Source organism: Ischnura elegans, chromosome 11 (assembly GCF_921293095.1).
Source record: "Ischnura elegans chromosome 11, ioIscEleg1.1, whole genome shotgun sequence".
In the NCBI taxonomy this organism is placed as follows: domain Eukaryota; kingdom Metazoa; phylum Arthropoda; class Insecta; order Odonata; family Coenagrionidae; genus Ischnura; species Ischnura elegans.
Window position 1 is genome coordinate 18,301,056 of NC_060256.1, and position 27,845 is coordinate 18,328,900.

General features: G+C 39.0%; 1 protein-coding gene across 1 annotated transcript in view; it reads left to right on the forward strand.

The window, feature by feature from the left end:
- Positions 1 to 27,845, forward strand: part of LOC124168340 (muscleblind-like protein 3) — a 1,078,040-nt gene that overhangs the window by 418,085 nt on the left and 632,110 nt on the right. The gene's annotated exons all lie outside the window — the stretch shown is intronic.

Here is a 27,845-nt window from a genome sequence, read left to right on the forward strand (position 1 = left end):
TTCCAAAGAGAGGCGTTTTTCCGTTCTTGGAAAATCGTAAGGATTTAGCATCTGCTGACGCTACGGGAATGTTTCACTGGAGTATGAAATAAGGGATTCATCCTTTAAAATGGTATTTTTTAGTCATTTAAACTTGAACTCAGATGCCCGTGCTATGGAAAGTGGCGGACCTTAATTTTAGGCGATTTTTTTGCAGAAATTGGAGCAAAACCAGAATGTAAAAATGTGTGTTTATATATTTGTAAAAAAAATCATTTTGCCATTAATGTGATCGCAACAGCTGGGGAGTCATCGTGGGATTCTTCCCCTCTTCCAACGATTCTCTGGGTTTCTGTACTTCTACACATTCACTCGAGTTAGAAAAACTTTCTTGGGAATAAATTTTTCAACTCTGCCTAGGCTGCAAAAGGATCCGTTTTTTTATTATTTCAATATAGCAATGGGTATAGTTAGCCTGTTTATTACTAGAACCAAATAATTTTCTGATTTTATAAAACGTTTGATCCATTCAATACATTTACTTTTACATACAGCTTTTATTGAGATCTTGAACTGCTACCATCCAAGCGTCTTTACTTTGGCTGCTTAATTAATCGAATTGATTTGACAGCAGCAGAGAAGGGAAGAGTTAGAAGCATTTGAAATGTGGTGCTACCGAAGAATGCTGAAGGTAGAATGGATCGACCGAGCAAGTAATTAGGATGAGATAAGAAGAGTTGGAGTACACAGAAGTAATATAAATACTCAAAATAGAAGACGTGGCCACACTTAAAATGCCCCATCAAGAGACTTGATGTCCTGGTGAAAACAATAGTAGGACAGATGGAAAGGAAGAAGGGCAAGGAACGGCCCTAATGAGTTAAAAAGGATGTAAAAGAGAAAAAATTCGTCTCTATGAAAAGGATAGCGAATATGATAGCGGAATGGAGAGCTGGGTCAAACCAATCTTAGTATTGTTGACTAATGCTGATGGAGATGAATTATTATTTTAGATTTCAAATGCTAACCGGAGAGGATGAGGGTGGTTTTAATTAAGGTTTTTAGTCTCCTGAGCCTAATTTCACAAAAATTGACCATTGTTGTCGCCTGTTATAGCCTAGTCATTCCTCATTTGAGCTTCTCCTATTCAATGCGGAGAAAGTACTTGGTTCGGGTCATCTTGCATATTCGCTGAAAGGCAGGACTAATAGTGGGTTGAATTCAAGCGTGCCACATTATGCCATATCGAAACATTACGTGAGAGGATCACCCTGTAGTCCATGCCACTTGGAACTGCCGCCGTGGTGAGAATATGTCGAAAGACTTGGAGGGTTGTCTCGTGTGAATATCTCATTGCTGATATCATCTATTCATATTAGCCACGCGTGAGACTCGGTGAAAGTTTCTTTTGAACAGATTGGTCTCGAGTTAAAGCAATGTTATGTTCACAAACAGACTACTGACTGGGCTAATTGCTCAGATAATTGTGATGATGGGGATTCGACATGTTAGGACACCAGCCGTCAGCGAATAAAAACGAAATGATACTTATAACGAAATTCCGCCTAGCATTTATCAAAGTCCTTTATAGATCGGGGTAAAGCAAATCCCATACCTATCCGTTTGCATATCCATTCGCATCTGTTCATCTCTTTTAGCATATCATTTCTTAAGGATGTTCTCCTTGTCGCTCTGATAAATCTATCCTCCACAGTCCCGGTACATATGCCGTTGTTTCTGGTCTGAATTCCATGTTTCCTGGTTAAATAGATGTTAAAAAAACAACAAAAGCGTTTTTTGTGCTTCTGTGCGATGCTGTAATCCGTCAGTAAGCAATGAACAAGTTACAATAACGACATTTCACTTAGACAAGTGTGAAAAAAATTCAAACTTCGATGTACTGTATACGATACGCCAGGACCGAGGAGGCTATTATCAATTGCTCAAGCAATCGTAGTCTGGCGCGCAGACTCAAAAGAGTCTCTAGCGGCTCCCAGCCTAATTCGTTTAAAACTGTGTTACGCTGTCTGTACGCCCGTTGCAGTTTTGACGAACCGCGCAGCCTTCCTTTGCATTTTATTCTGTTCACGGATTAAATCTTTCTACACTGGATCCCATACGCTCGCTACATATAGCTATGCTAGATAGCTATAGATATAGTAGCAATAGGGAAGAGGAGAGTAACTTGTACGTGGGTACCTATTGTTATGCTGCGGATGTTTTACGAGGAAAACAAGTGAACGAGAAAAAGGGGGAAATTAACTGGTATGAAGTGCTAGCAGATTCCGATTAAGGACGAGACAACGACCAGTTGATACTCGGCATGAGAGGGAAACACAATAAATTTTACGGGATGACTACATGGATAAATACTCTACGTTTTCAAGTTCGACGCAAAAGATTCTGTCGACTCACCAAGGGTCTTATTCTAGAACCTAACTCAGTTTTGAGTCCTCACTCAGGCGTGGTGGATCAGACTTCAAACTTTAGTTGAGTTAAGTTTGAGATGTAGTTTTAATCGATCGATGTAGATCTATAGAGTCGCGCATTTTCCCTTTGTATTTTATTAAGTTTACGGATTAAGTCTTTCTGCGCCGTTTTTTCCCAAACGGGATCGAGTTATGAGGAGGCCAGAATGTTATTTAGCTTGGAGCCGCGTTCCAATGTAGGCGGTGGCCGAGTTTTTTCAGACACTGCATTGATTGTTGTGTAGAGGGTTCCCCAAACGCAGCACTCCGTCCGTCGGATGGGGCAGTTAGCCGCGGTCCCGTCGCGTCGGCGCCTTTCGTTATGATCCGGCTAATGCGGACGCCTGATTTCTCTCCACCCTTCCTCACCTACCCTACTTTCGCGGGGAAAATGATCTTAGTGGTCGGTGCCCTTCTCCAAATGCCAATTGTGATAACAATCAGTAGTTACCTAAAAGATAACCATCATCTTTGGGGGTTGCCTCGTTGAAGAATAAGGAAATAAACAGGTATGCAAATGATTCATCCGACACAATATCGACATAATACAGTCTCATAAATAGCAATAAATTATGAGAATATAGTTTATGTAAAATAATAATAAACACGGAAATAAAATGTAATAATAAGCTATCAACCTGATTATGGCCAATAGAAACCTGATAGGATCCGCATGTGTGTAAATAGATTAATAGTTGGTTTTTCGAAGGCCTACGAAAACGAATCGGGAACGAATTGTGACGAAGGAAATCAAATATGCACTAAATGTGTAAGGCATTTACCGCGTAGAAGTATATTTTAAGTTAGGAAAATAAAAAAAACCTTACGCCCTACGAATTAACTTGAAGGTGGGACAGTGTATCGAAACTATTCGACGATTGAAGATAATTTGTAAGAAGCATAAGATTTTTATTTTCCTAACTTGAACAGGATAAAATTCACAAACTCATTTTTTTACTCTGCAGTGGCATGCATCAATGGCATAGCCACGAATTTCGTTCAGGGTGGGGGGAGGGTCCAAAACCAAGGAGGAAAATTTTGGAAAACAAGGTACTAAGTAGTGAGTTTTGAACTAATTTCATCACTTTTCACTATGGAAAAATATTAAATAATTGAATATTTAAAATTAAAATTCTTAAATAAAAAATATTAAATAATTATTTAAATAATTTTCATTATTCTATTCAACTAATTAATTGATAATTATATTTAACCAATTATCATCAGCTATTCCTTAGCGTCGGTAAGCGATTTCACAAAAATTAGAGAAATTGCCAAGATTTTACACCTGATGACAGCGGGCGTAACTAGTAATATGCTTTGGGGGGGATGAGGGGAGCTGGGGTAGCGTCACCCCCTGGCAACGGGGTCCCGAGAAAAATTTGGAAAAATGAGATGCCTGGAAATGAATTTGACATCATTTTGGCGCTTAAAAGTTAACTCTAAGCAGATGCAGGTATTATGTGTCAAAACTAGACAATAGTTTTCAATATTCATTTTATTTCTCTGAGGCTTTGGGGGAGATCAATACCCTCATCCCCCCCCATATTACGCCACTGCGTGAATGTGATGATTATATCGAAACTTGGGTCACTTTATTGAAATATAAGTGGTACAAGTAATATTCATCCATCCAAGACACTTAGAACCGAATATTTGTAAAAACGAGCTTCATTGAGCTTCGTCATTGCACCGTCCGCCGGTAGACACTTGAAAATCCCTCTCTCCTTTCATTTCTCATACGCCGAGGCTGCGTTAATTCCCGTACGATCATTTCCGCAGCGAAATGCGCACGAACTAACCCCCGCATTATGACTCCTTCAATTTTTGTTCGTTCGCTTTCGCCCCAGATACGTTTTTCTTTTCAATTTTATCCTCATATCTTTACATTTTTTTCTTCTGCCCGTTGTGTTTCGACTTCTCCCATCTTGCTGCTTCAACCGCCACCGACCGACCCACTTACATTCCACTGCTCCCGATCTCGCTGAAATATCAATAGAACTGGAGGTCATTTCTATCAAATTACGCCGACAGCGGCTTACCTCATTGCAGCCGCGCTGGTGGCTCTGCGGGCTGGTGGTAGGGAGAGGCGAAGACTTGGTGGAGGCCATTCGGAGGAGGAGAGCTTGGAACCCGCAGAGGAGGGGCTCTTCGGAAGGCTGGACGAGTATCTCAAAGAGTTGTTGGCTAATTCCTCGGGGAAGGGTTTGATCTGCGCTTCTAAAATTTCATGCAGACCATCGGTGGTGTCCTGTTGCACCCTCCCGCACCGACGACACCAAACGACAGGCGAGGCTCGCATGTTGATGGTGTACGCGATACCCTCTCCGTAAGGTAATGGTTTGATGGGAAAGTGACCCGTCGTGTCTTTGATTTCCATTTTGAAATGAGTCGGTAAGCGATATTAAGTTGGCGCCAAAAAATAAGAGGAAAACGATTCTTGTGAATCTCTCTTAGTGTTCAATTTACACGGCTGAGTTAATAGGGAACTTTCCCGGTTCTTGTTTCTCGGTACTAATATCTCTATTACATTATTACGGCTGTTTTACTTCGGGGCATGTACTTGCGCAATCTGCCGAGTGTATAAAGGTGGAGTCAAAATTGTGTCGTGTAATGCGGTGAATTGCTAGAACACATGCCAGAATGCGTGGACGTGAGATGGCAAAAGAGCCCCCGTTCTAATTTCGTTCATGCATTCGCGCAGTTCCACCCGATTTCAGAAATTAGTGCAGTTGTAACCTGCAAAATCCCGTGCCCCGTGTGGCACAGCCTTTAGCTATAGATACAGTAGCAATAAGGAAGAGGAGAGCATCTTGTGTGTGGCTACCTATTGTTATGCTGCGAATGTTTTCCGAAGAAAACAAGTGAAAGAGAAAAAGAGGGAAATTGAGTGGTATTAAGTGCTAGCAGATTCCGATTAAAGATGAGACAACGACCAGTTGATACTCGCAATAAGAGGGAAAGACAATAAATTTCTACCGGATGACTAACATGGATAAACACTCCACGTTTTCAAGTTCGACGCAAAATATTCTGTTGATTCACCGAGGGTCTTATTCTAGAACCTAACTCAGTTTGAGTCCTCACTCAAGTATGGTGGTTCAGATCTCAAACTATACTTGAGTTAAGTTTGAAATGTAGTTTTATTTCATTACCTTGCTTCAACTCGACTCACTTCAGCGTGAGTAATTGTGGTGACTCTCAGTCGAAAAAATTCACACTCCCTTTTTTAACATCTTTACCAAAAATCTCATTATTCATGATTTCCTGATCATCAAAAACAACTAACTACTATTACTGGAGTGAAATTATTACTCAAGGAAGCATTTTTACGCGGGATATTTCATTTCAAAAATTCGAGACGTCGACAGACATGTTGGAATTCGGCGACTTACATTGAATTCCGGCTCAACTTATCAACTGTGGATTATAGTTCGAGCGAACTTTGAAACTCGAGTGCGGTCTCGAACTACCAATGTGGCAACTAAGTCGAGTTTGAGACAGGATCAAGACTGGAGCAGAATTCTGGAATGGAGCCGTAGATGGACTAAAGCTTTTCCTACAAAAAAATGGCTAAGTAGGTATATGTGCAGTTTCATGCGATACATTCTCCGTCGGCAATTTCATTTATAATTTTCTCCTCGCGTAAGGAGATTTTGAGCTGTTCCGGAGATGTTTGCGTTGCCGGTGTTAGGTGTTGCTCGTGTGAGGAAGAAAAGGTACAACATATTTTGATATAAATAAGACAATTTTCCGATGCACAAGAAAAACAAAATAATAGTAAATAGCATTTTATATGTCATTATTTTTATGTTCTAGTGATTTATCTTTTTTCCTCTATCAGAATTTTCTCTTTTTTTAATACCAGAATGGTTTAATATTCCTTTTCTTTTTCTTTTTTTATTTTCTATTTTGTAGTTTACTTGCATATTTTTCTATTTTTTCGAATATTAAGACAACACCCGTAAGGTTAGAAGGAGGTTAATCTATAGAAAATACTCAAAGACGAGTTATGTGATGAGGAAGTTAGGATTATTTCAGATAAATGGATCGTAATCGTAATTTTCTGTAAGAATTATTGTCCTTTTTCCTAGATTTAAAATTTTGAAGCGAATGGGAAATTTAATCATTCAATGATGGGAGCTTGTGAGCTTAGCGGACCACAGATAAATTTATTAACCATAATTATTTATTTTTTAACTTAATTTTTTTAAGTTATTTTTTTAACATATATTAAAATTCAGTTTAAAGTACTGAGTTATTACAAAGACCCCGTGAATTTAATCATATGCAGCCGATGGCGACTAGTAGGACCCGAAGACGGAAGCTGGAGAGCGCCCGAAACAGTTGTCCGCAAAATATGATTCCACGCGTAATGCACCAAATTTATTAACCATTTCACCAAAAATATTTTTAATCAACTTGTCTTGTTCCAATAACTCTTCCCGGCTTTCTGTCGGCCGGTCGTTGTTATGTCATTCTGTTTTTTTATGCGCATAATTCCTCCTCCCGAATATTTCCAAAGTATTCCGTTCGTACAAGCGTCTTCTTTGCCATGGCTGAGGAAGCAGTGAAGGCTCTAGTCCAACGACGGTGATCGCTGCTGAGAAAATCGTGTTTTTTTATATTTTTTTATCCCTACTTACGCTTCACCGATTGCTATTTCTATGGAGTCTTTTCAGTTTTATTTCTGCTCTCAGCTCAATGTTACTTTCTACTCGGGTGAAGGCAAAAGTCATTCCAAGGCCAATGTTCGAGGGAGTTTATTATCTTTAAAGGAATCTGAAAGCCTTCTGAGATCCATAATAATTGCTTTGAGCTTAAATTAGAGTACGGTGTTTATTTTTTTACAAATCAAATAAAAAATGCAAGCAAGACCAATGGTTAAGCATTAAATGTGTTTCCATATTTTAATATTTGTTTTAGGCACTTAATATTTAATTATATAAGTAGTCGTCATCAATTGGGATTGATTTTGCGTTGTGCCTTCGGTTCGGTCATTACTTAAAAATATAAATTAAAATTCAGTTAAAAGTATAGAGTTATTACCAGGGCCTCGTGAAATTAATCATGTGCAGCTGATGGCGACTCGTAGGATTTTATGGGATGTATGTTTGGTGCTTTTCTGGAGGTGAGTGATGCAGCCGCCACTTTTAACTTCGATAAATTCATGGAAGATATTGGTTGGAATAAAAAATAGAATCAATGCATCGTTCACAACGAAGGGAAGCTTGGAGACGAAAACACCTCAATATGTGTTGGTTGACTTTGGAAGGGGATTGGTAGACTATTCCAATACAAAAAATGTTTTTTCCCTGATGTTTTGGAAATTGTCAGCATTTGAAACTGCAATCGGTTGATTTGTATGTTCTGGCTGCAGAATATTCGTTTTTCACCATTCGGTTTCATCAATGTTAATTATATATGTCTTCTTAGGATGAAATGCTTTTGCTAATGATGTAGCGAATAAAATTATCTTGAATTGAAATGTACATCTACTGTATGCTTCATAAAAATCGCAGCATCAAATCAAAAATTAGATTGCTTGATAATAAGAAGCCCTATATGAAGTATATTTGACCTTTGATTGTTTGGTACGAGTTAAATCATGATTTAGGACGTTTTTGATCATATCCAGGTGATTAAATCTTCATCGACTTACTTGTTTCATTTGGCTACGTTGGTATCCAATTTAACACTTGTAGGTATAAATTCGGCGCTGAGGAAGCAAACTTGCCTAATCTTTTTTATAAAAATCTAATAAAGGTTGCGGTTAAGTATTTTTGAAATAGTGAAATCGCTATAGAACATTCTTATCGTGCCTCTTTTGCTAAGTCTGAAATTGTGTGAAATGCTCAAGGTCTTTGCTCCAAGGCAAAGTCTTTTCCTTGCATCTTGACTCACCATTTACGATTAATCTTTCGCCTATTCATTTAATCTATCGCAAAAAAATAACCGTTTTGGATGGCTGGGAGCTAACAATTTTAAAATCGCTCTACCTCATCGTCTTTCGTTTACTGCAGTTTCTGTAAGCGTTACGCACCCTGATCCTGACTACACGCAGGCCTTCAGCGTTAAACGGATGTCAATCGGCTGTTGATTGTTATTTTATTCCGTTTCCACCTTCCCTTTCTTTTCGGCCAACATTTCTCCATCCCTAAAATCTCCTTGTTTTCCTCACCCCTGAAATCGTGCGTGCCACAGCAGATGGAGTTAATAAGGCACAACACCACCAACAATGGCGTAGCTAGGAGGGGGAACAGGGGTATGTGCCCCCCCCAAATAAATTAATTTCTGATGAAAAATGTTAAACCTATAAAATAAATGTATTCTATTCCACCAATACAAAAAGTAAAGGAAGCAAAGCTAATATCGACCATATAAAAATGCTCACATTTTCTGTAAAGGGGGGGTTATAACCCCCTGATCCCCACGATCGTGTCCCCCAACATATCGTCCTGACTACGCCCCTGAACAGTCTACCATGCTAACATTAATTTGACGAGAATCTCCAAGAAATTATTCTTTTGGCTAATTTTTTCACACAACGCAATTCTTCTACTCAACATCCTTCATCAACTGCCCTATATATCTCATCTTTGACTTACCTACCTCTTCTGTTCCTCCCATCCACCGGTCCTTCCACCTTCCCTTGATCCCCGGCAACGACGCTCTCCTCTATGCAGACGACACAACCTTCATAGCCCAAGGTTCAAACCCCCGGACAACGGCCGAGCTGCTTCAACAACAAATAGACAGTTACGAAGATTGGGCAGAAACATGGAAGCTAACGGCTAACCCTAATAAGTGCGTCCATATGACTTTCAGTCGCCGTCCTAAAGCTGGAACAGGAAATCCTATATACTACGGAAATAAAGAAATTAAAAGGAAAGAATCGACCAAATTCCTGGGTGTCAAATTAGACAAGAAGCTAATATGGAATCACCGAATAACGAATTCAACAGGGAAAACAAAAGCCGCAGCAGCAGCTCTTGGCCCTCTTCTGCAAAATAAATCAAAACTATCCTTAAAAACAAAAATTCTTTTATATAAAACAATGCTAAAACCTCTACTAACGTACGCATCACCAGTTTGGCTGATGGCGTCGAAAACTCACATTTCTAAAATACAAAAAACAGAGAACGTGCTACTAAGAAAAATTGCAGGCGCTCCTTGGTTCATACGAAATAAGGATCTACGAAAGGACCTCAAGATAACTCCCATTCTCGTAGAATTAAAAGCAAATTTACCGATGTTCAAAAAATCTCTAAAACGCACAAACAATGAAAAAGTTGCAAACCTTTGGGACTATACTCCAGATCCAAATCTCAAACACCCTACTCCAAACTCCGCATTCATCCCAAACCACATCCCTTCCCCGTAAACCACACCAACAGAATGACTAATTTTACGTAAAGATAAACACAATCAGAAACTAACCTTATTGAAACTCACTGGAGATAGCCAGTAGGCTGGGACTAGTGGCCAAAATCAAAACAGAAATTCCGGCGAGGCGAGGCGATCCACCTGTCCTGCAAGGATGATTCTCATTAGACCCTCATGATTCATGATGTGGCCGACTAAGTTGCACCGGCTTCTCCTGAAAGTTATATAGAAGACTTCTCTTTTTTTCCACTCTTCTTATAACTTGATATCAACCTTATGACTTACTCGGTTGATCCATTTTATCTTCATCATTCGTCATTTCGAATGCTTCAACTCTTGACTTCTCTGCTGCTGTCAACGTCCAAATCTCGCTCACATAGAGAAACATTCTCCTTATGTAGCATTTGACGAATTGTTTCCATGCATCTATATCTCAGGCATGAGTATATTTTTATTTGTTTTTGCGGCAGCTTCTTTAATTTTACCTTATAATGATTTTAATTTAGTAAGTATTTTTATAAGTAAGCAATATCTGGTGGAGTTGATTCTTTTCGGAGATCAACTTTAACTGAAATACTCATTACACAGTGAAACTCGTTTATAAAGAATTTCAGGGCACCATCGTTCTATTTTGTTATAAACGAAATTTCGTTATACCCATATTAAGGATTTTGCCCTATTCAATGCAAGATTGCCGACTAATGTTCCATGAATCGTCTTTATTTAAGCAACACATCCGTAAGATTTAACCATCGGCCTACCCTTTCCGTGAAACGGCTATAAAGGGAAGGATTTTAAGATCAACGGTAGAAATATGCTGTTTTGGCTACACGAGAGAACAACTGATGACAAGGTAAGGAACGGTTAAGTCGTGATGATGACCCTAATTTCTTTATAAAAGAGGAAGTAATTCCCCAATGGACCAAAGAATAGTTCATATTAGCGGGGGTTCCCTATCAGCCGTCATGTATTGCATGCGGGGAAATTAACATTGGCGATCGTAGGGAAGTGAAAAGGACCGGAAACTCACCTCGTTATAGGCGGAATTTGGTTTCATGCTTTATCGTTATAGGCGAGTTTTGCTGTATATTATAATGGTAACTTTCCCAGCTATACGATGACCATTTCGTTGCTCTGGTTCTAATAACCGGTCGCCATTGGGATTGCTGGCGGCCGCGTCGGCCTCTACTGCCGGTCTCACCGTCGCGACGGACTCGGAGGCGCCATTATTTAGTAGGCCTTGTAATAGCTCTCACTCCGTGTAATGAACCACTTGCAATGCGTCGCATCAATTGATAAAAGACAGTGACAGGCAACGCATTCTTTTCTACATCTATATACTACTCCGGAAACCACCTCATGAAGTATGTGGCACGGGGTGTTGAAACGAAAGTGCACGTTGATTCAGACTTACTGCCTGAGCTCGGCTTTGCATTTATTAGAGTCCTTCATTGCTCTGGGGAAAAACGAATTCCTAAACATATTCGTTCGGAAAAACATCTCTTATTTTGACGTTTCCATCGGGTATAGAAGAAAAGTCAGGTGAGTGAGTGAGGCTATCATTATGTTCTCCGTATTGTTCAGAAACATGTAAGTTATGCGCCCAAAAGTGCTTCATCGAAATATGTTATCCATGTAGTCTTTAACTGAGGGAAAACAAATTGCAATTTTCTTTTCGTCGTGGAAAAACTTTTGCATCATGCACAAGTGAATGAAAGAGCAGTTTTCCGTTTTTTTATTTTTTTGTTTGATCATAGTGGTTTTCTGAACACTGCAGCCTTGGAAATGATGTATTTCACTGTACAGAACAGTGCTGAATGCAAGCTATCGAACCTAGTCGTCTTAGAGACAAGTTATTTCATTTATCCTGACAAGTTATTCCATTTTCTCTCAATGTATCTCTTATTGTGCTTGTTGCAGCCTCTTTTGCGAGCTTGTGGAGCTCCGAGGAGGACACATTGTAGCAAGGAGTCTGCCGACTTCAGTCAGGAAACACCCAGGTGTAGATTTAAATACACCACCTTCTAAATAAAACGTTTTGTTGCTGATGCCGTTCGAAAGTACAAAATTATTCCCCTAAGTTATCAGAATATATAAAAAAGAAACACATATCTCGTGGACAAAGTAGTTTCTGAAGCTTTTACATAAAAATGCATTTCCTTCCTAACTTTGCGGAACACAATGCATAACTGCCACTCCTTTGGGTTACTGGGTCCTCAATGAATCGCTTATTGAGTTCGAACCAGACCCTTTCACACAGTGTGCAACTCTGACAATGAGGAGGTCACACGGCTGCAAACATTCCGTCGGCTTCAGTGTGGAAACCCCAAGGATATACGCTGAGTGCAGCAGATGAATCACCTGGTGAAAAAAGAGTTAAAGTATTCGTTTCGTTTCAAATGACGTCAATTTCCTATGCAAGCATTAAAAATCAAGCATTTTTTTTATCGGTTGTTATTTTTTTGCTTGCCAACAGGCGCAAAATTCGACAGGTAAAGAAATAATTTATTCATGCCTGCGATTTAGAATGTGCATTAGGATATCCGAGCGTTAATTTCATTGCAAATGAAGTGAGGGAATCAAATTATTGGATCAATTACTTTTGGACTGAATGATATAAACCGATATTTCCTGAGGCCAATATTTAATTTTAGCTTACATTTATTTATGAACCTCATTATTTTCTGTTCCATTAAAATAATGCAGAAGCAGTTCATCAATAAAGCGGATAATCAAATAACTAATGCTCGAAGTATATGCTAATGCATCGCTTATATTTTAGCGCGAAAATGTTATTCCAGAACATTACGATTTATGCTGTTGAATTTTTAATATTATGTATGTATAGGCGAAAGGTCTTGTAGTTCAACGAGAACTGATGAGCAAAACAAAAAAAAGATCTTCACGGAGTTCAATTCTTTTCTTGTGGTAGTCAAACAATCAACATTAATGAAGTGAAAAGTGTCCCAAAGAATGTTTTTGGCGAAATTCCTTCCTTAGTGCAACTAAAAATTATGCTAGAAATATTCCCTGCAAATTCATGTATGCATCTTGGCTAGCTTGGCTTTGGCTTCGGCTTTGCGTTTAATGAGTGAATCAGCCAAATCTTCCTCATTTTAAATTTAACTTAATTATAGTTTTAACTTAATCATCGTATTATTTTCCTTTGTACAACATATTTAAGGTAATTGAGCATCAAAAAAGCCTACTTAGAGTTGTTTGAGGTGCACATGCAAGCATCCAAATTATTTTCTCGCAGAATTCCTAATAAGGTGTCTGAATATACCTATATGAAATTATTTGAATCGGAAATATTCAGACTACTTCTCACTAATCGGAGAATTATGTGATCTGGAGATAATTTGATTGAAACATAGGGCTTCTCATAATAAACAACTTTGGGAGTGCGCATTTTTAATATTGTCTATTGTATCTTTTCAGGTTGGTGTGTTTGATTGGCTTTGAGAGTGCTTTCGACAGTGAAGTGGTCTCCATTCCTGTGAGTAAATCGTAGAAAATTGGTACCGTAAGGCATTCAGGATACTCTGTATAGGTTCTTTGACATTAAGGATAGCATTTACACTTTTCGAGACTACTTCGGCAGGTCGCGAATGTGCTAAAATGCACTATACCAATACAGACTTTAGTATGCGGAAGGTCGACCAAGGTTTTTTATTACAACCCGAGTGTCTGTATGAATTCAGTTTAGCAGAACCATTCTGTCTTCTCTGTTGCAAGATATCATACCATCTAATCGATTTAAGGCTCTATCTTGCCTTTGAATGCGAGGTCTGCAAAGATGCAGTATAATATTTTTTGTAATCATGCTCAAGTTTGTACTTAAGAGGTTTTTTATCTCAGAGTTAACGACATGACATATAATTTTCCTGTGAAAGTATTCTACGTGTCTAGTACTGAAACGTAAAATGCTTTTTGACTAAATTTTATTAGTCAAAACGATGTCAAAGAACACCCGAGGTTACTATGACTCTTGATTTGAAAATATATTTAAATATTGGGAAAGCATTGGGAAAAGTATCTTTAATTTTTACCGAGATTAACTTAAACTTCGATCAGTTCATTTTTTCTGGTAACTTTCTCATCACTGCCCAGCCTGTACTTTCCTTCCCTTCCCGTAAAAGCGGCGGTCCGTTGCTTGAGGTCGATGAGGGCGTCCTTCGGGTCAAATCCTCTAAACAGGTTCAAGGAACACGTGTGCCGAGGGACTTACTTGTACGAACATTTGAAACGTTTTTTCTTGTAGGACAGCGGCAATGAGCCTATACCATGTGTTTGTGTACCTAAGAATTCCTGTGGTAGTTCTGCAAATTAGTGATAGATGGCGTCGAGTGCGCGTATTTGATTATTCTTTGAACTCCCTAAAGCTGAGAAGGTATTTTTTTAGTCAAATTTATTGATAGTTTATTTCATATTGAACGATGCACTTTTGCGTCAAAGGTATATGTTTTGAATGATATTTTGAATGAGATTAACTACTCTGGAGGAGAGATAGTGTGGTCTAATTGGACGCTAATCAGTTTATTAAAAAAGTGACACGGGTGTATGCCGCGTGTCGTAATGGAGATTGCCCCGACGTTTCGCGACCGTTTGCTGGACACTTATTCAATGGAATGATGATGGGATTTGTTTTTGCTGCCTTTTTATTACAGGTGGGAGGGGTTGGGCGGAGGGTGTGAGGAGTGGGGACTGGAGGGGGAAGGTAACGAAATGTTGCGGATGACAGGGTTCTAAGTACTGCTGATTCTCAATCCGGTATCTTTGTTATAATTGTTCTTGTTCTTCTTTATTTCTATGGCTTCGCGGATGATTCTTGCTTTAAAATGTTTTACCTTCGCGATGACTCTTGATTTTTCGAAGTCGATCGCATTTCCGGTGGCTTCGTGCTCCCTCCCAGAGTCCCAGAAACAAATCCCAGTATCATTCCCTTGAAAAAGTGACCAGCAGTCGGTCGCGAAACGTCGGGGCAATCTCCATTACGACACGCGGCATACACCCGTGTGTCACTTTTTTAATCACCATGAGCCGCGAGAGCTTCAATCAAGCTAATCAGTTTAATTTTACCTTTTGGCAATGTGATAACTTAGTGGGTAGAGCACAGCTGCTGACTAAGAGGCCTCGGGTTCACATTCCTGGTTAAGCCATTGGACACTCCAAATCAAAAATCCTCGAAGTACGAGGTGGCCCAGGGAAATGACCTGGCCCTGCTACCCTGGCTAAGAGAAGTTAATGCACCTGTGTAATGTTGCGGAGTGAGTTCTACCCTACCAAACGAACCTTTCGGCTTGAAAAACTCATTGAATGAATCGCCCTTAATAGTTCAAGAATGCGATACTTTCCAGAGAGTATCGGATATATTGCTCATCCAGCTGATATGTGATTAATGGGATGAAAACTGCTAAAAAAGATTATTCCTCGAAATATGTCCTACTTAAGTGCACCTATACTTGATACAAGAAATATGCCCTGAAAATTTCATATCTGTATCATAAATAGTTCGGGCTGTACGTATAATGAGTAAGTAAATCAGCCAGTCAAGTCTATATTTTTTCATTTTAATTTTATTATATTAATTTAATCCATATATAAACCTCCTTTATAAAATAGGTGTGGTAATTGAGGTAATTGAGCATTTATTTTCACTGAACAAATTAATTTCTCTTAAGATTCTTAACAGGGCGGCCGCATGGGTATGAAATTGTTAGAAACGGAAATATCTACACTACTTCAAGCTCAATGTGATGAAGCTGTGATCTGGAGCGAAATCTGGACCCTACCTTGAATGCGTGAAGTTCACACGCCTGTGGCCTCGTCCGGTTTGAGCTCTACCCTCACCTAACCAAACCAACCTTCGGGTCGAAACACTGATTGATTGATACGGCCTTAAGAGTGCCACAATACTCACAGTGAGTATCTTTAACAGAGTATCGGATATTGCTCACATCCAGCCGATAGTAACAGTACCTACTCCCGCACCGGTGAAGGTGGTATAACCTTCCTCCCACCCCCCGGAGTGTCCCACCCCTCTCCTACCCCCTTCGATACTTCCCCTCCAACGCCACCTCCCATGGCGGCGCGGAGTGCGATGAAAGTTGTTGCCAAGCAACCACAACAATAACGCCGAGCCGTTGTTGGAGAGAGGATATGCGCAAACGATAGAAAGCGTCAAGTGCAGGACTTTAGATCGATCACGCTGCCCGTGACTGAAATTGAAATGACCACAGAGCTTTTGTCGTCTCCTCCTTCCGCTATTTTCGTTCTCTCTGTATCGCACTGCACGCGCGCGCGTTCTCTCCTCCCATTCATGCGATGGCCAGGCGAGTTTTAATCACGGTATTAGCAGAAAAGAGTGTGCGGCTCTCATCCCGGGGACTTTGACATTTAGGATGGTATTTGCGTGGGGTTTTAACGGTGCAGTCTCTCGTTTGGCATTTAAAAGCGGACGAGATATATATATCCCGTTCCCTGCTCTGTCTCTCTCTCCGTATTGTCATAACGATTATGGAACGCCTTTTGGAGTGCTTGTGTTTTATCGGTTATAACTTTCGCGTCAAGGGTCTATCGCTACGCGGAATAATAGTCTTAACGATCGTTATTTGTGGGAGATGCGTGGATATGGGGATGGGTTGAATAAATTTGTGGATGGGAGACTGTGGGAAATTGACTGCGTCGGGGAATTGGGTCCCTCCAATCCTATAGTCATTTGTTTATTGTAGACGCGGGACTCGGGAACTGTCGAATATCGCTTATGCCCCAATAATAATTGGAAATCGGCTTCGAAAGCCTCGGTTTTTAGTTTCCTAGGTCGACTGGCTCTGATCCGCGCCTCCTGGATATGAGTTTACACAATTAGGTCGATAGGGTAGGATTGTTCCATCATATACTGGTTAATAAAATGTAGTTCTCCAAATTTTTTATCCTGTAAAACGTAATGCTAAATCGTTTCCGAAGTGGTAAATTGCATTTCATTCTTTTTTTGAAAAGTTATTTTTCTCCCCGTGGGGTACTTTTATACTATGAGAAAAAATTACAGTAAATACCATCGTAGAAGGAGAGGTAGTGTGGTCTAAATGTGCAGTACACAGTTCAATTTTACCGACCATCACATTGTATTAAAAAAATGTACCGACAAATTATGTTGAAATCATGGAAATGGAATGGAGACCGGGATATATTGCATGAAAACATTCTTGTTGGCAGTGGTACCCAGTGGCGCCGACTCCATGGGGCTTGAGGGGGCCCGAGCCCCCTCAAAAATTCGTTATGGGTACGAGGAAAAAATGTGTCAGGACTGTCGATTTTCCCCGGAGTGTCCAGATATCGATATTTGAGTTACCAGGGTTCTAATGTTGGTCATATAACTCTTCTAAAATGCTTAAAAAACTATAAACTCACTACTTATAAAATTTCCCCGGACAAGATCCCCGGTTTGGGCCCTCCCAATATTTTTTGTAAGTCGGCAACCCTGGTGGTACTTACTTTATGGTTCAGAAGCTTGGACTGTGGGATAAAGTGATCAGAAAAGAATAGATGCCTTCGAAATATGGTGCTGCAAGATGATGCTTAAGATAAAATGGACTGATAGGATGAAAAATGAGTATGTATGTAGAAGAATTGGGGAATGAGGGACTCCATTGATCACTGTACGCAAAAGAAGAACGCGGTGGATTGGTCGCAGAATTTACCTGGAAAACGTAATGGAAGGGAAAATACATCCACCACTAGATACTACCTCGCAATCCTCCTCAATCGGCGTATGGCGGGGTTGTCAGGACGCCATCCCTTAAAAAAATGTAAAAGAAATGCTCTAGCGAAAGGCCACCTAGCATTTATTACAGTCCTTATTATATTTCGGGGGAAAAACGAATTCTTACACCTATTCTTTCGGTGAAATATCCCTCCTAATTTATCAATTCTTATTGGAAATTGATGGAAAAATCCCCGGAAGGAAATCAATGGACAAGTCCGTAGGACAAGCAACTTTGGTTGGCAACTTTTTGCGGAGGAAGAGCCAAAATTTATGCAACCAGCTGCGCAGATACTTTTCGACAGTGATTTAATGTCACTGCCGGCAATGCATTTTAAATAGGGACGCTTTTCATCTATGCTTCCTACATTCATGGTTTTTATCAATTTTTTTTTTTTAGTTTTCAAAATGAAATAATATATTAATTAATTTTTTGCGTATGGAAATGGAAGACCGCAAGTTGACATGCAGCTCGATGTAGGTTGCCAATCCGTGGACAGGTCTAGGCCCTAGGACACGGGGTAGAAGGATTCGGGGATGAAGAAGAGCCTCTGGGATGAAAAACAACTAGCTTGGGATAGGTATAAATGGAAGGCTAAAGTACCCAAATGTTAGGATAGCAGTGCTGTGTGTATATGATTCAAAGTGATTTCATCGAACGAAAGTGGGACTTATTCAAGCATAAAACATATTTTATTTCGCATGAACTGCATGTGTGCCCTGCAGTAATTATTGCTGTTTCCACTTGTTCTCCATGGAAACGGCATTATATTCGCTTTCAATTCCACCCTCCTTTTCCTGATTCACTTCAGTTGGCACGCTTATAACTTCCGCCTTGCAGTTATAGCTCTTAATTGTTGGTCTAGCGGAGTATTTTTGGTGGCACTGGTGGTTCATGCCCAGTCCAAATTGAGGAAAATAATTATAATCAGCATTTTTTTTATGGCTGCTGATGGCTTGTTAGAAGCGTTTCTTGCGTGATGACGGCTGTACTTCTTTTTTTAACCGAGTGCAACGGTAGTAGACTTCTTTTTTTTTTTTGCTCGCGTGGCTCGTGGGTCACGTGCTATGCAAAAGATCGTCGATTCGTGATAGGTTTAAGTGACGTGATCAGAGTGTTCTCATTGGCGGAAAGTTTTCGCATGCGTTCTGATATTGTTTTTTTTTCGTACACTCGGTTCCGCGAGGATTGGACACGCAATCCGTACTCCCTCGCCCTGTTTACAATTCAGATTGCCATCTGGTTTTATTTGAATCAAGTTCAGGGCAGAGAGACAGCTGCCGCAGGGAAAGGTTCATAATCATCGGTTGCGGAGAGCGAAGCTCTCGATTTTCCATGTATTTACATTTTAGTCGGCACGAAGTATTCATCTCCAGATACCGTCTGAAATTAATCAGGGATTACAGTTTACGGCATTCAATTTCCATGCCGACTTGTATAGTGTATGCGTTGATGTAGTCATGTATCTTCATTGTTTCCGTGCTTGTCTCGTGGACGAATTTGCTACATCCCGTTTCAGCAAGCTATGTGAGTGAAATGATGAAACTTATTATACTGTGCACTGGTTTATTAATAATTATAACAACGCATTTCTACGCTTATCTTCATCAACGGGTCAAATAGAAGTAACAAGTGACAACAAATACACAAAAAACACTGACACAAAACAACAATATAAAAATAAACAACAACAAATAATATTACTTGTTAATAACAGTTGCCACGGTATGTTAATAATAACATAATATGACAACTATTTGATCTGATGACAGCGTTAAGCGTTGAAACACATCGTTATAATTCTTAAACCACTGGACAGTGCAATGAGTTTTACCATTTTATTCAGCATGCTTTTCCAACGTATCTCGTCGAACACAGTTGAACTCAAACTATGTGACTATCATTTTGCGTTTTTCGTTGTTTTCTGTTGAATTCAGTCTTCAAAGCATCCAAGTATGCAAATTGATAACTGAGATGTGATCGTCGCCAAAACTAAATAATTAAATTCTATTCTCACGTGATATAACGGCTCTTAGGCGATCGCTTATAGTTGAATCTGAAATATTTGTATTTATTGAATTATTCACTCAATCGAAAATATTTCTAAAGCTAAATCTACTGATAATACCTACCATTTCGTGTTCAAATATTCGGTTTTATCATATACGATCGTTTTTTAGATGAGGTGTTTTTTAAAATATCATATTCATGAGATTGAATTAGGTAAGTAGCCAAAGTAGCATATCGACGATGCGTAGAAAATACAAATATAGATTTTCACATTATATAGTAAAAATATATAAAATGGTGAAATTTATTACGGAAATATGTGGAGTTTCTTTATTTTTTTATGATTCTCAGCCCTCTTGTGTTGATGGATTGATTTTTTTATATTAATTTGGTTTCTAGGTGCACTTTAATGTTATTTATTACCTTTATTCTACACCTGTATAGATCTACATACTTGCTACGAACCCCGCAAGATACTCCAATATGGCTGCGTGCGTATCCCATCACGGATTTTCAACTATTCCTGGGAATTGAAGACTGGACTCCGCTATAGCGTTGCCTTGTTTATACATTCGGGTTACTCCAGGCCAGGGGCGGTCTGGTCAGGTCAGCTGGTCGGCAATCGCCGCGGGCCCTGAGCTTGGGGGTCCCGTAAAGCTCGCGTCTAACGTAAAGCGTATGTGAAATGTGCAATTAAGAAAGACATTCGACAAGATTACTCGAACCAAGTTTTTTGTCATCGTAAAAATCTACGCTTTCAGTAATTGTTTACAATGTATAGTATATACAAAAGAATTTTGTATATACAAAAGAATTGTATATACAGTAGTATATACAAAATTCTTTGCTTAAAAAGATTAAACAGAAAATAAATAAAATAAAGCTGTTAGAAGATAAAAGAATCTGATCCTTTTTCGAAAGGGTAATTTTAGATTAATTAATTAATTAATTAATTAATTATTTCAGTGAAGTTTCAAGAAAAAAACACTAAATAAATATTAGAACCATTATGCATTATTAAATTTTAAAAGCTCTGAAATTCTCATTTTTAATATTAATTTTTACCACGAAAATACTATTTTTTTATCAACTTCTATCTAGTTTTTAAGAGCCATAATTGCGTCTAAGTCCATTTTCGGACGTGCCATTTCCTAAACTTTTCCGGGGGAGAACCCCCGAATCCGCCCGTAATATAGGCCCCCGTCGAGGGTACCCGATCACCCCTGACTGCTTCTGCTCCAGACCCATCTCTGAAGCAGAACATACTGAAGCTTTAGTGGCGATCATTTCTTAAAATTCTCCATGAGGTGTAGCCATTTCTGTCGCCCATGTATACCTTTTAATGGGTCTCCCTCAATGCGACTGTTCCTAGCAGTAGCTTCCCCAATCGGACGGACCCGAAACCGGCCGCGTTCGGCATCAACCGTGTTGGTAGTATTTAGCGACTGCCTACTCGTGCGTATTTGCAAGGAAAGGACAACATCCTGCAGCTGCGGTTAAGTACCGGTGTGTATACGTTCTATCCGAGAGTAGCCAGCCATCTTCGAGTTCTCCCTTGGCAACTCTATGCTAATTCCGAATAGTGCCTCTCATTTTCCGGCCATCCCGACTCCCGTTGGTAATGGAAACTAATTTCCCTGGGACTTGTTTGCCTAATGGAGTCGAATGCGCCCATCTCCTCTCCTCTTTTCGTCGAGTTGAATGGGAAAGATGCAAGGCAAAGTGCAATGCGCGGTCCTTAACGATAAGGCACTCAAATGAATTGCTTAAACCGAACGATGTGCCGTGCTAATTACTCCATCTCTTGCACTGCCAAAGGTTAACATTAAAGCTCTTGAGGATTTGGATTATTTCTGCCGGTGGCGATCAAGATCGATTTTGCTTTTGCGCTCATGTTAAGATTTTTGTAATTTCCATGTACTTCTCCTTTGAACCAGTAACGTACATGAGGAGTTTTTATTTTCGTAAATGTCAGAGCTAGAGATGTTAACAGAGCGAATGGATGCCGAGTAGATAGATATTTAGGCAGTTTTTGTTGTTATTTTTGTTGATCTCAATCACCTCAAAGCAATTTTTTCAACCAATTGAGTCATGGAAGGAAGGCGTACTTATTAAAATATAATGTAACTGCATTTTTCCACAATTATTTTAATACGAACGACGCGCTCCGGCTCGCGGTGTCATCACCTAGATGATGACTCTTGTCTTGTACCAGAAGATGGCACTGTAAGGCGAAACGCGTCACGCATTAAACTAATTGTGGAAAAATGCCGTTAGAATTTTACAAACGTTTTTTTTTATTTTGAGGATTTCAGCAAATGACACTGGACGATCACAAATACACATACTGTGGACACGGCGAGACTCGAACCCATGACCTGCGTTTCTGAATAGCCATCGAATGAGTATTTAGCCTCGACCTGTGTAAAGACGTCGAATAAAATTGTACTTGATTCAATGCTCTTTAGCCCTGAGCTGTATTTATTCTGAAATTTAAGCCGTGTATTGATGGAAACATTACCGTAAATTATAGTTTTCCGTCAAAAGGATATTTTTCTTATTTTTTTCAAATATCTAAGCATGCATTTCCCTTCTCCTGTAAAACTTACCACTTAATGTCCTTGGTATGTATTTGCTTGTGCGTTCACAGTAAAGAATATATTTATCACGGATTACAAGTATTTTGGAAGGTTAGTTACTACTTAGTCGACGGCTAATTCCTTAAAAGATCATCTGCACATCTGATCAGGGGCCCGTTCCTGTATTATTAATTTGAGAACATATTTGAAGTGTTTTATACCTTCGGGTCAACCAGCTATGCCCTTACGTTGGAGCAACATTATATCTTTTATAAAATGGAATGTAATTTCCGCACCAATTTGTGATGTCTAGTTTAATGGTACAATTTTTTGTGTGCCCTTTATAGATTATGGAGTAGATCGTTACCCTCCAATATATATACATTAATCTGGATTGAATTCCAAATTGGATGCACATAAATTAACGCTAAATCAAGTTACGCGTATAAAATTTTAACGTGAGGATGGGACTGTTTCATTTGCATAATTGTTTTTTTAACGGTGATTAATGTAATCACATCGGCGGTCATCGAGCAATATGTCGAATGCCGGATTAAAAATAATAAATTTCATGGTTGACATATTCGTATTGACTTCGATTTTTCAGCATACGCATGTTAATAAATTCTGCCTTAAAAACGTAAATGCAGGTAATTGTGTTTCATGATCTACAGCCTTCAGGAAATTATGTGTGCGATACGGATTACGGATAGGCGGGGAAACAGTTTTCATCATCGAGTTAGCATTTATAATATATACACCGTAGCCTCGGTACACGAATCGAAAAATTAGAATTTCTTTGCCGTCATCGCATTTGAGTAAAAATACTGACGAATATTCTAGTGTTATATTGAAGTTAGTTTGTTTCCCGTTGAAATCTTTCGTGGTAGTTTATTCTACTGGAAGAGTTTTATTTAAATAATGTACTTGAATTTAGAAATAATGATGTTAACGACTTTTAAGCTTAGCATTAAGGGCATTCCGTCAAAATTCGTTCATAATTATAATAATCCTGATATATTTTAGATTCCTATCCCATAAGTTCTCTTAATCATAAAAAGGTAATCCATTTTTCGTGTAATTGGTCGATTTCATTCATGTGAACAGCTAAAAATGAATATTTATTCTCCTGACAGTTTATCTCCTTTTACATTTGATGGCTATGCTTAAATAAACAAATTGTGACCCTGTTCTATTTTTAGGCATGTCAGCGAACATTTTATTATCATAGTCTAGGCATGTATTGATAGCTAAACATCCAATATTGGTACGTACTATGGAATATTGGCATCGATTTGGTAGAAGTCAGACTCATCCATTTGGTGAAAATGCCCTTTATAGGGATTTCCACTGCTCAATCACGTTAAATCTAGATCAAAAAGTTATAAAAAATTCCTATAGCACAACCGGTTTCATTTTCTTCGTGGCCAGAACCGCAATTCCATGTTTCAGGATTACACTTTTTATTCAGATTATTTGATTAACAGCGATGGAATATTTCTCAGTTAAGTAAACACCTTGAAATTGGCCATAAATTCTAAAACTTAGAGAGGTGATAGGTTAAGGAGCAAAATACTCGAAGTGTAGAAGATGGTCCAGGAAAAGGAATTACTCCTCTTAGCCAGATTGGGTAACATTGTCGTCAGGTTCCGAGTTATTCTCAAAATTTCAGCGTGATAGCTAATCGGAAAGTGGGTTAAATTGAGTTGCAAGCGTTGACCCAGACAAGATGAAAAAACGAAAAAGAAAGTTTATAAAAAAAGGTCATAAAATTCACACGCCTGTGGCTTCATCTGGGGTGAGCCGTACCATCACCTATACAAACCAACCTTTGAGTTGAATGCTTGAGTGAGTGACTGAGGTTGGTTTTTAAAGGAGATATGTTTTACGAGAAGTCACTGTAGTGTTTAATCCTAGGACGTAGACTTAATCGGTTGGTATCTTACCTAGAAAATGGATCAGAATAAATTATTCAGGCTCAGCGGTGAGCGGGTAATAATTGGTTGGATGCAAGTGCGTAATTTCTCACGAAGTTCAAACCCTCAAATTTGACCTTGCGGCGCGCTTCCTCCTGAGAGGTTGGGGCGGGTTTGAGTAATGTTAATTTAGCGCGGTTACCAAAAGTTTAAGTCCCCCGACCAACTTCCCCGCTCCCCCTCCTCCCAACTCCTTAGCAGCAGCGGCGGCGGAACCCGCAATTGCCCCGTCGACCGAGAGAAGGCATTCTCGCTCGCTGGCAACATGGCGTCTCCCGCAAGTGGCAACTCTTCTTCCTCCTTCCTCGCCCCACTCCGCGGCGCGTTTCCATGCCTACCCTTCCACTCCTTCTCAGACTCTCCCGGTTCGAATCTTGGCGGAAGGGAGTTTATGGAAGTTGTGGCGTTGGGATCCGTCGATATATATATAAAACTCCTTGACTTAATTCAGTTTGGCATAGCCCTCTCTATTCACAACTACTCTCTTAGAACTTTTGTTTAACAATCCCCATCTTTTATCAACAACAGCTTAGCAAAATATTTTTAAACAAACAGTAAAAAATCTAAGTCATCATTCAAGGATTACGTCAGGGTCCCTCAAACCTCCTTTAATGTATTCAATTTAGCTCTGCCCACTTCAATCACGTCTTTTATCTTAAACCTTTATTTAAAAATCCCTGTCTTTCACCAACAACAACATAGCAACCTCTCTTTTAAACAAGCAACGAGCAATCTAAAACATCAATCAAGAAAACATACACTAGCATATAAAGTAATAAAATGAAAACCCAAATTACAAACACCATGAAATGAATTAAGTTATATAAATTAAATAAAAATGAAGTTTAATAAGCTAAGATGTTACAAGGTGGAAGGCAAGAGCAGAGTGCTCCAAATGTTCCAATAATTATAACTTTTTGATATTTGATATCAAGCACATCACCATATACCCGAGTGTTTTTTTAAAGAAACTAAAAATATGCAAGGATTCAAATTTCAAATTCTTGCAATTTGCGGACTGTTATTTATTGGAAGACGGTGAGTTAAATTGTAGTCTGGTTTGAATAGATTCGTGTATAATTCGTTTTTAAATGCAGGAAAGGAAATCTGTTGAAGGCTTTCAGGAACGCTAAAGGAAGAGAATAAAGGATATAGTATAAAGTCCAGGATAAAGGCGAAGTGACTTCTCTCAAGCTGAGCAGGAGGAATGAATACAATACGATTTGACAACGAGTGGGAGTTACCACTAAAATCAGTGTTAGTCATTATCTATTTTGTCCTACCGTAATACGTTCATTACCGTTACGTACTATGTATTACTAGTCCAGAACAAGGAAGGATTAGGAGAAGGTCTCTGCTCTCCCTGGAAGCATTTGTGTATAAATCATGCATGACTCAACTCAATTGCAGATCAAAATTTAACGGCGGCATTCTCTTTTGGGTGTACCAGCGTCATGGTTACCGACCAACAATATCGTCTCCGCTGCAGGAGACCTCCTCAGGAGAGGACCTCCTAAGTAGGGAAGACGTAACCGTTGGTCAGTTATCCAATCCATGACTCGAATACACCAAAAAGAGAATGCCGCTGGACATCATGGATCGCGAAAGATTTAACCTACTTACTGAGCTCAATAAATCACAATGTACGAATAATGTAAAAAATTAATCCCTCTTTGTACTGGACTTGCAATACATAGTATGAATCGATAATAAACTTATTATGTTATGGCTAAATAGATGACAACTAACACCAATTTTAGTTGAAACTCCAGCCCGTTCTTAAATCGTATATACCTACACATACGCAATTATTCCTACAGTTCACCACCAGCGATGTCTCTTTCCCTTTATCCTGGAGTTTATACTTCATCTTGTATACTCTTGTATACCTTCTGCTTTCCTGAAAACCTTCAGCAGAAGGATACATTCTTACATTTCAAAAAGAATCGTACAGAACTCTTATTCTAACCAGTGCAAAATTAAACTCACTGTGCTCTAGCAAATATTTGCCTGCAAATTGCAAATATTTTAGAAATCGAATCCTTGTATTTTTATTATCCTCTATTGCTTTTTCAACATAACTGCTATGCCTAGGTTTTCTTTGTCATGCACTAATTGCTATTTTTCCTGAGAAAATTTCTTCTTCCCCCCGTACATTTTTTGCTCCAAGGTTGATGCCCAAAGCATAATAAACGAATATTCCATTCTTTTCTACGGGAGATGTTTTTGGTGTACATGAAGCATTTTACGATTCACCCTGTTCAACCCCCTGTCCGCATTCAACTTTCCTTGAGAAGGTCTACTCTTTATCCCTCAAAACATGAACCCTTTTCTCACGCTTAAACTTCCCTGTTACCCATCATTCTTCTAACTGCTCTAACACTCTTTTCATGATTCCTCCCGGTACTCGCTCCATCCAAACCCATCTATCTCCTCTGTATCTCATCTTTTAGTTTACTCTCCTCGCCCACCATGACTAGCACTTCGTCGTTCGCCCTTCTCTACGTCCATTATTATTTCACCCTCCACGTTTCAGTGCATTTAATTTTCATGTGAAAACGCTCACTGCCCTTTTCTTCTTTATTTGACTCAAAGTCCTTCATATCGGCTCTTTCCCATTCATGATCGTCCTTTTTTTTTATAAAGCTACGATAGTTCTGTCCGAGTAAATGTGTGTTCATTCCTTATTCAGGTATATATAAATATAATTAAACTTATGGATTTTTCCCGGTTAAGTTGCTCTCGTAACTAAAATGTAGGAAGGTATTATGAACAAAGCGAGGAGAAACTGTGATTCTGTTGGGTTGAAGCGATAAATCGGCTGATATTCTGTCACATTTGTCATCGCTGGCGTATCTCAGGGTTTTTTAATAAAATATGTGTTAAAAGTGTAAAAACTCTGATTCGATAAATAAAATATTTTATGAAATTTTAGGGCGTAGAATTCCTTTCAAATATCATTTTAAGATTCATATATTACCCGGGGGGGCACCGGAGTCTGAAAGGTCTTCTCATCTTTGAGATTAAAAACAAAATACAAAAATTACTGTACGAAATATTCTCTTTGTTTTGATATGAAAGTTATTAGTATTAAATTAAATGATTGAGGCTCCGTAATTCACAAAATAAAACAAACTTAAAGATAACCGTGTTAAAAATCTTGTCTATTTTTAAGCGTCTGGGGGAGGGGGCCGAGACCCCCCCTAAATCCACCTATGTCCCAAGCCATAAAAGGTCTTGGATACAGCGGCACTGCATTTGGCCTCCACACAGCCTTGATAATGCTTTATTCCTCATCATTGTATTTATTTTTTCTATATGTGGTTCCGCTATATGAAGCCCGTTATCAAGGTTAATGATATTCTTCGACCATTCCGTTATTTTGGAGAGAGCAGGCCTGTCAGCATTAAGGATTGTGAAGGGAACTGAGCAAGAATTAATTTACCAAATGCCAGTTTCAAGAGCACATATATATTTCGCTCAAGTTCGTTCATCAGTGTAAATTTAATGCCAATACGAATGGCAGTGAAGCCGATATAGTTTTTTATCGCCCTTTTACGGTGGAAACCCATTTGAGTTGACTAATTTAGATATAAGTAATAATTTCATTACTATGTTCTTAATTTTTAGAGGAAATCTTAATTTCAAGAGTTATAAAACATAAAAAGTGGGAAAAAATAA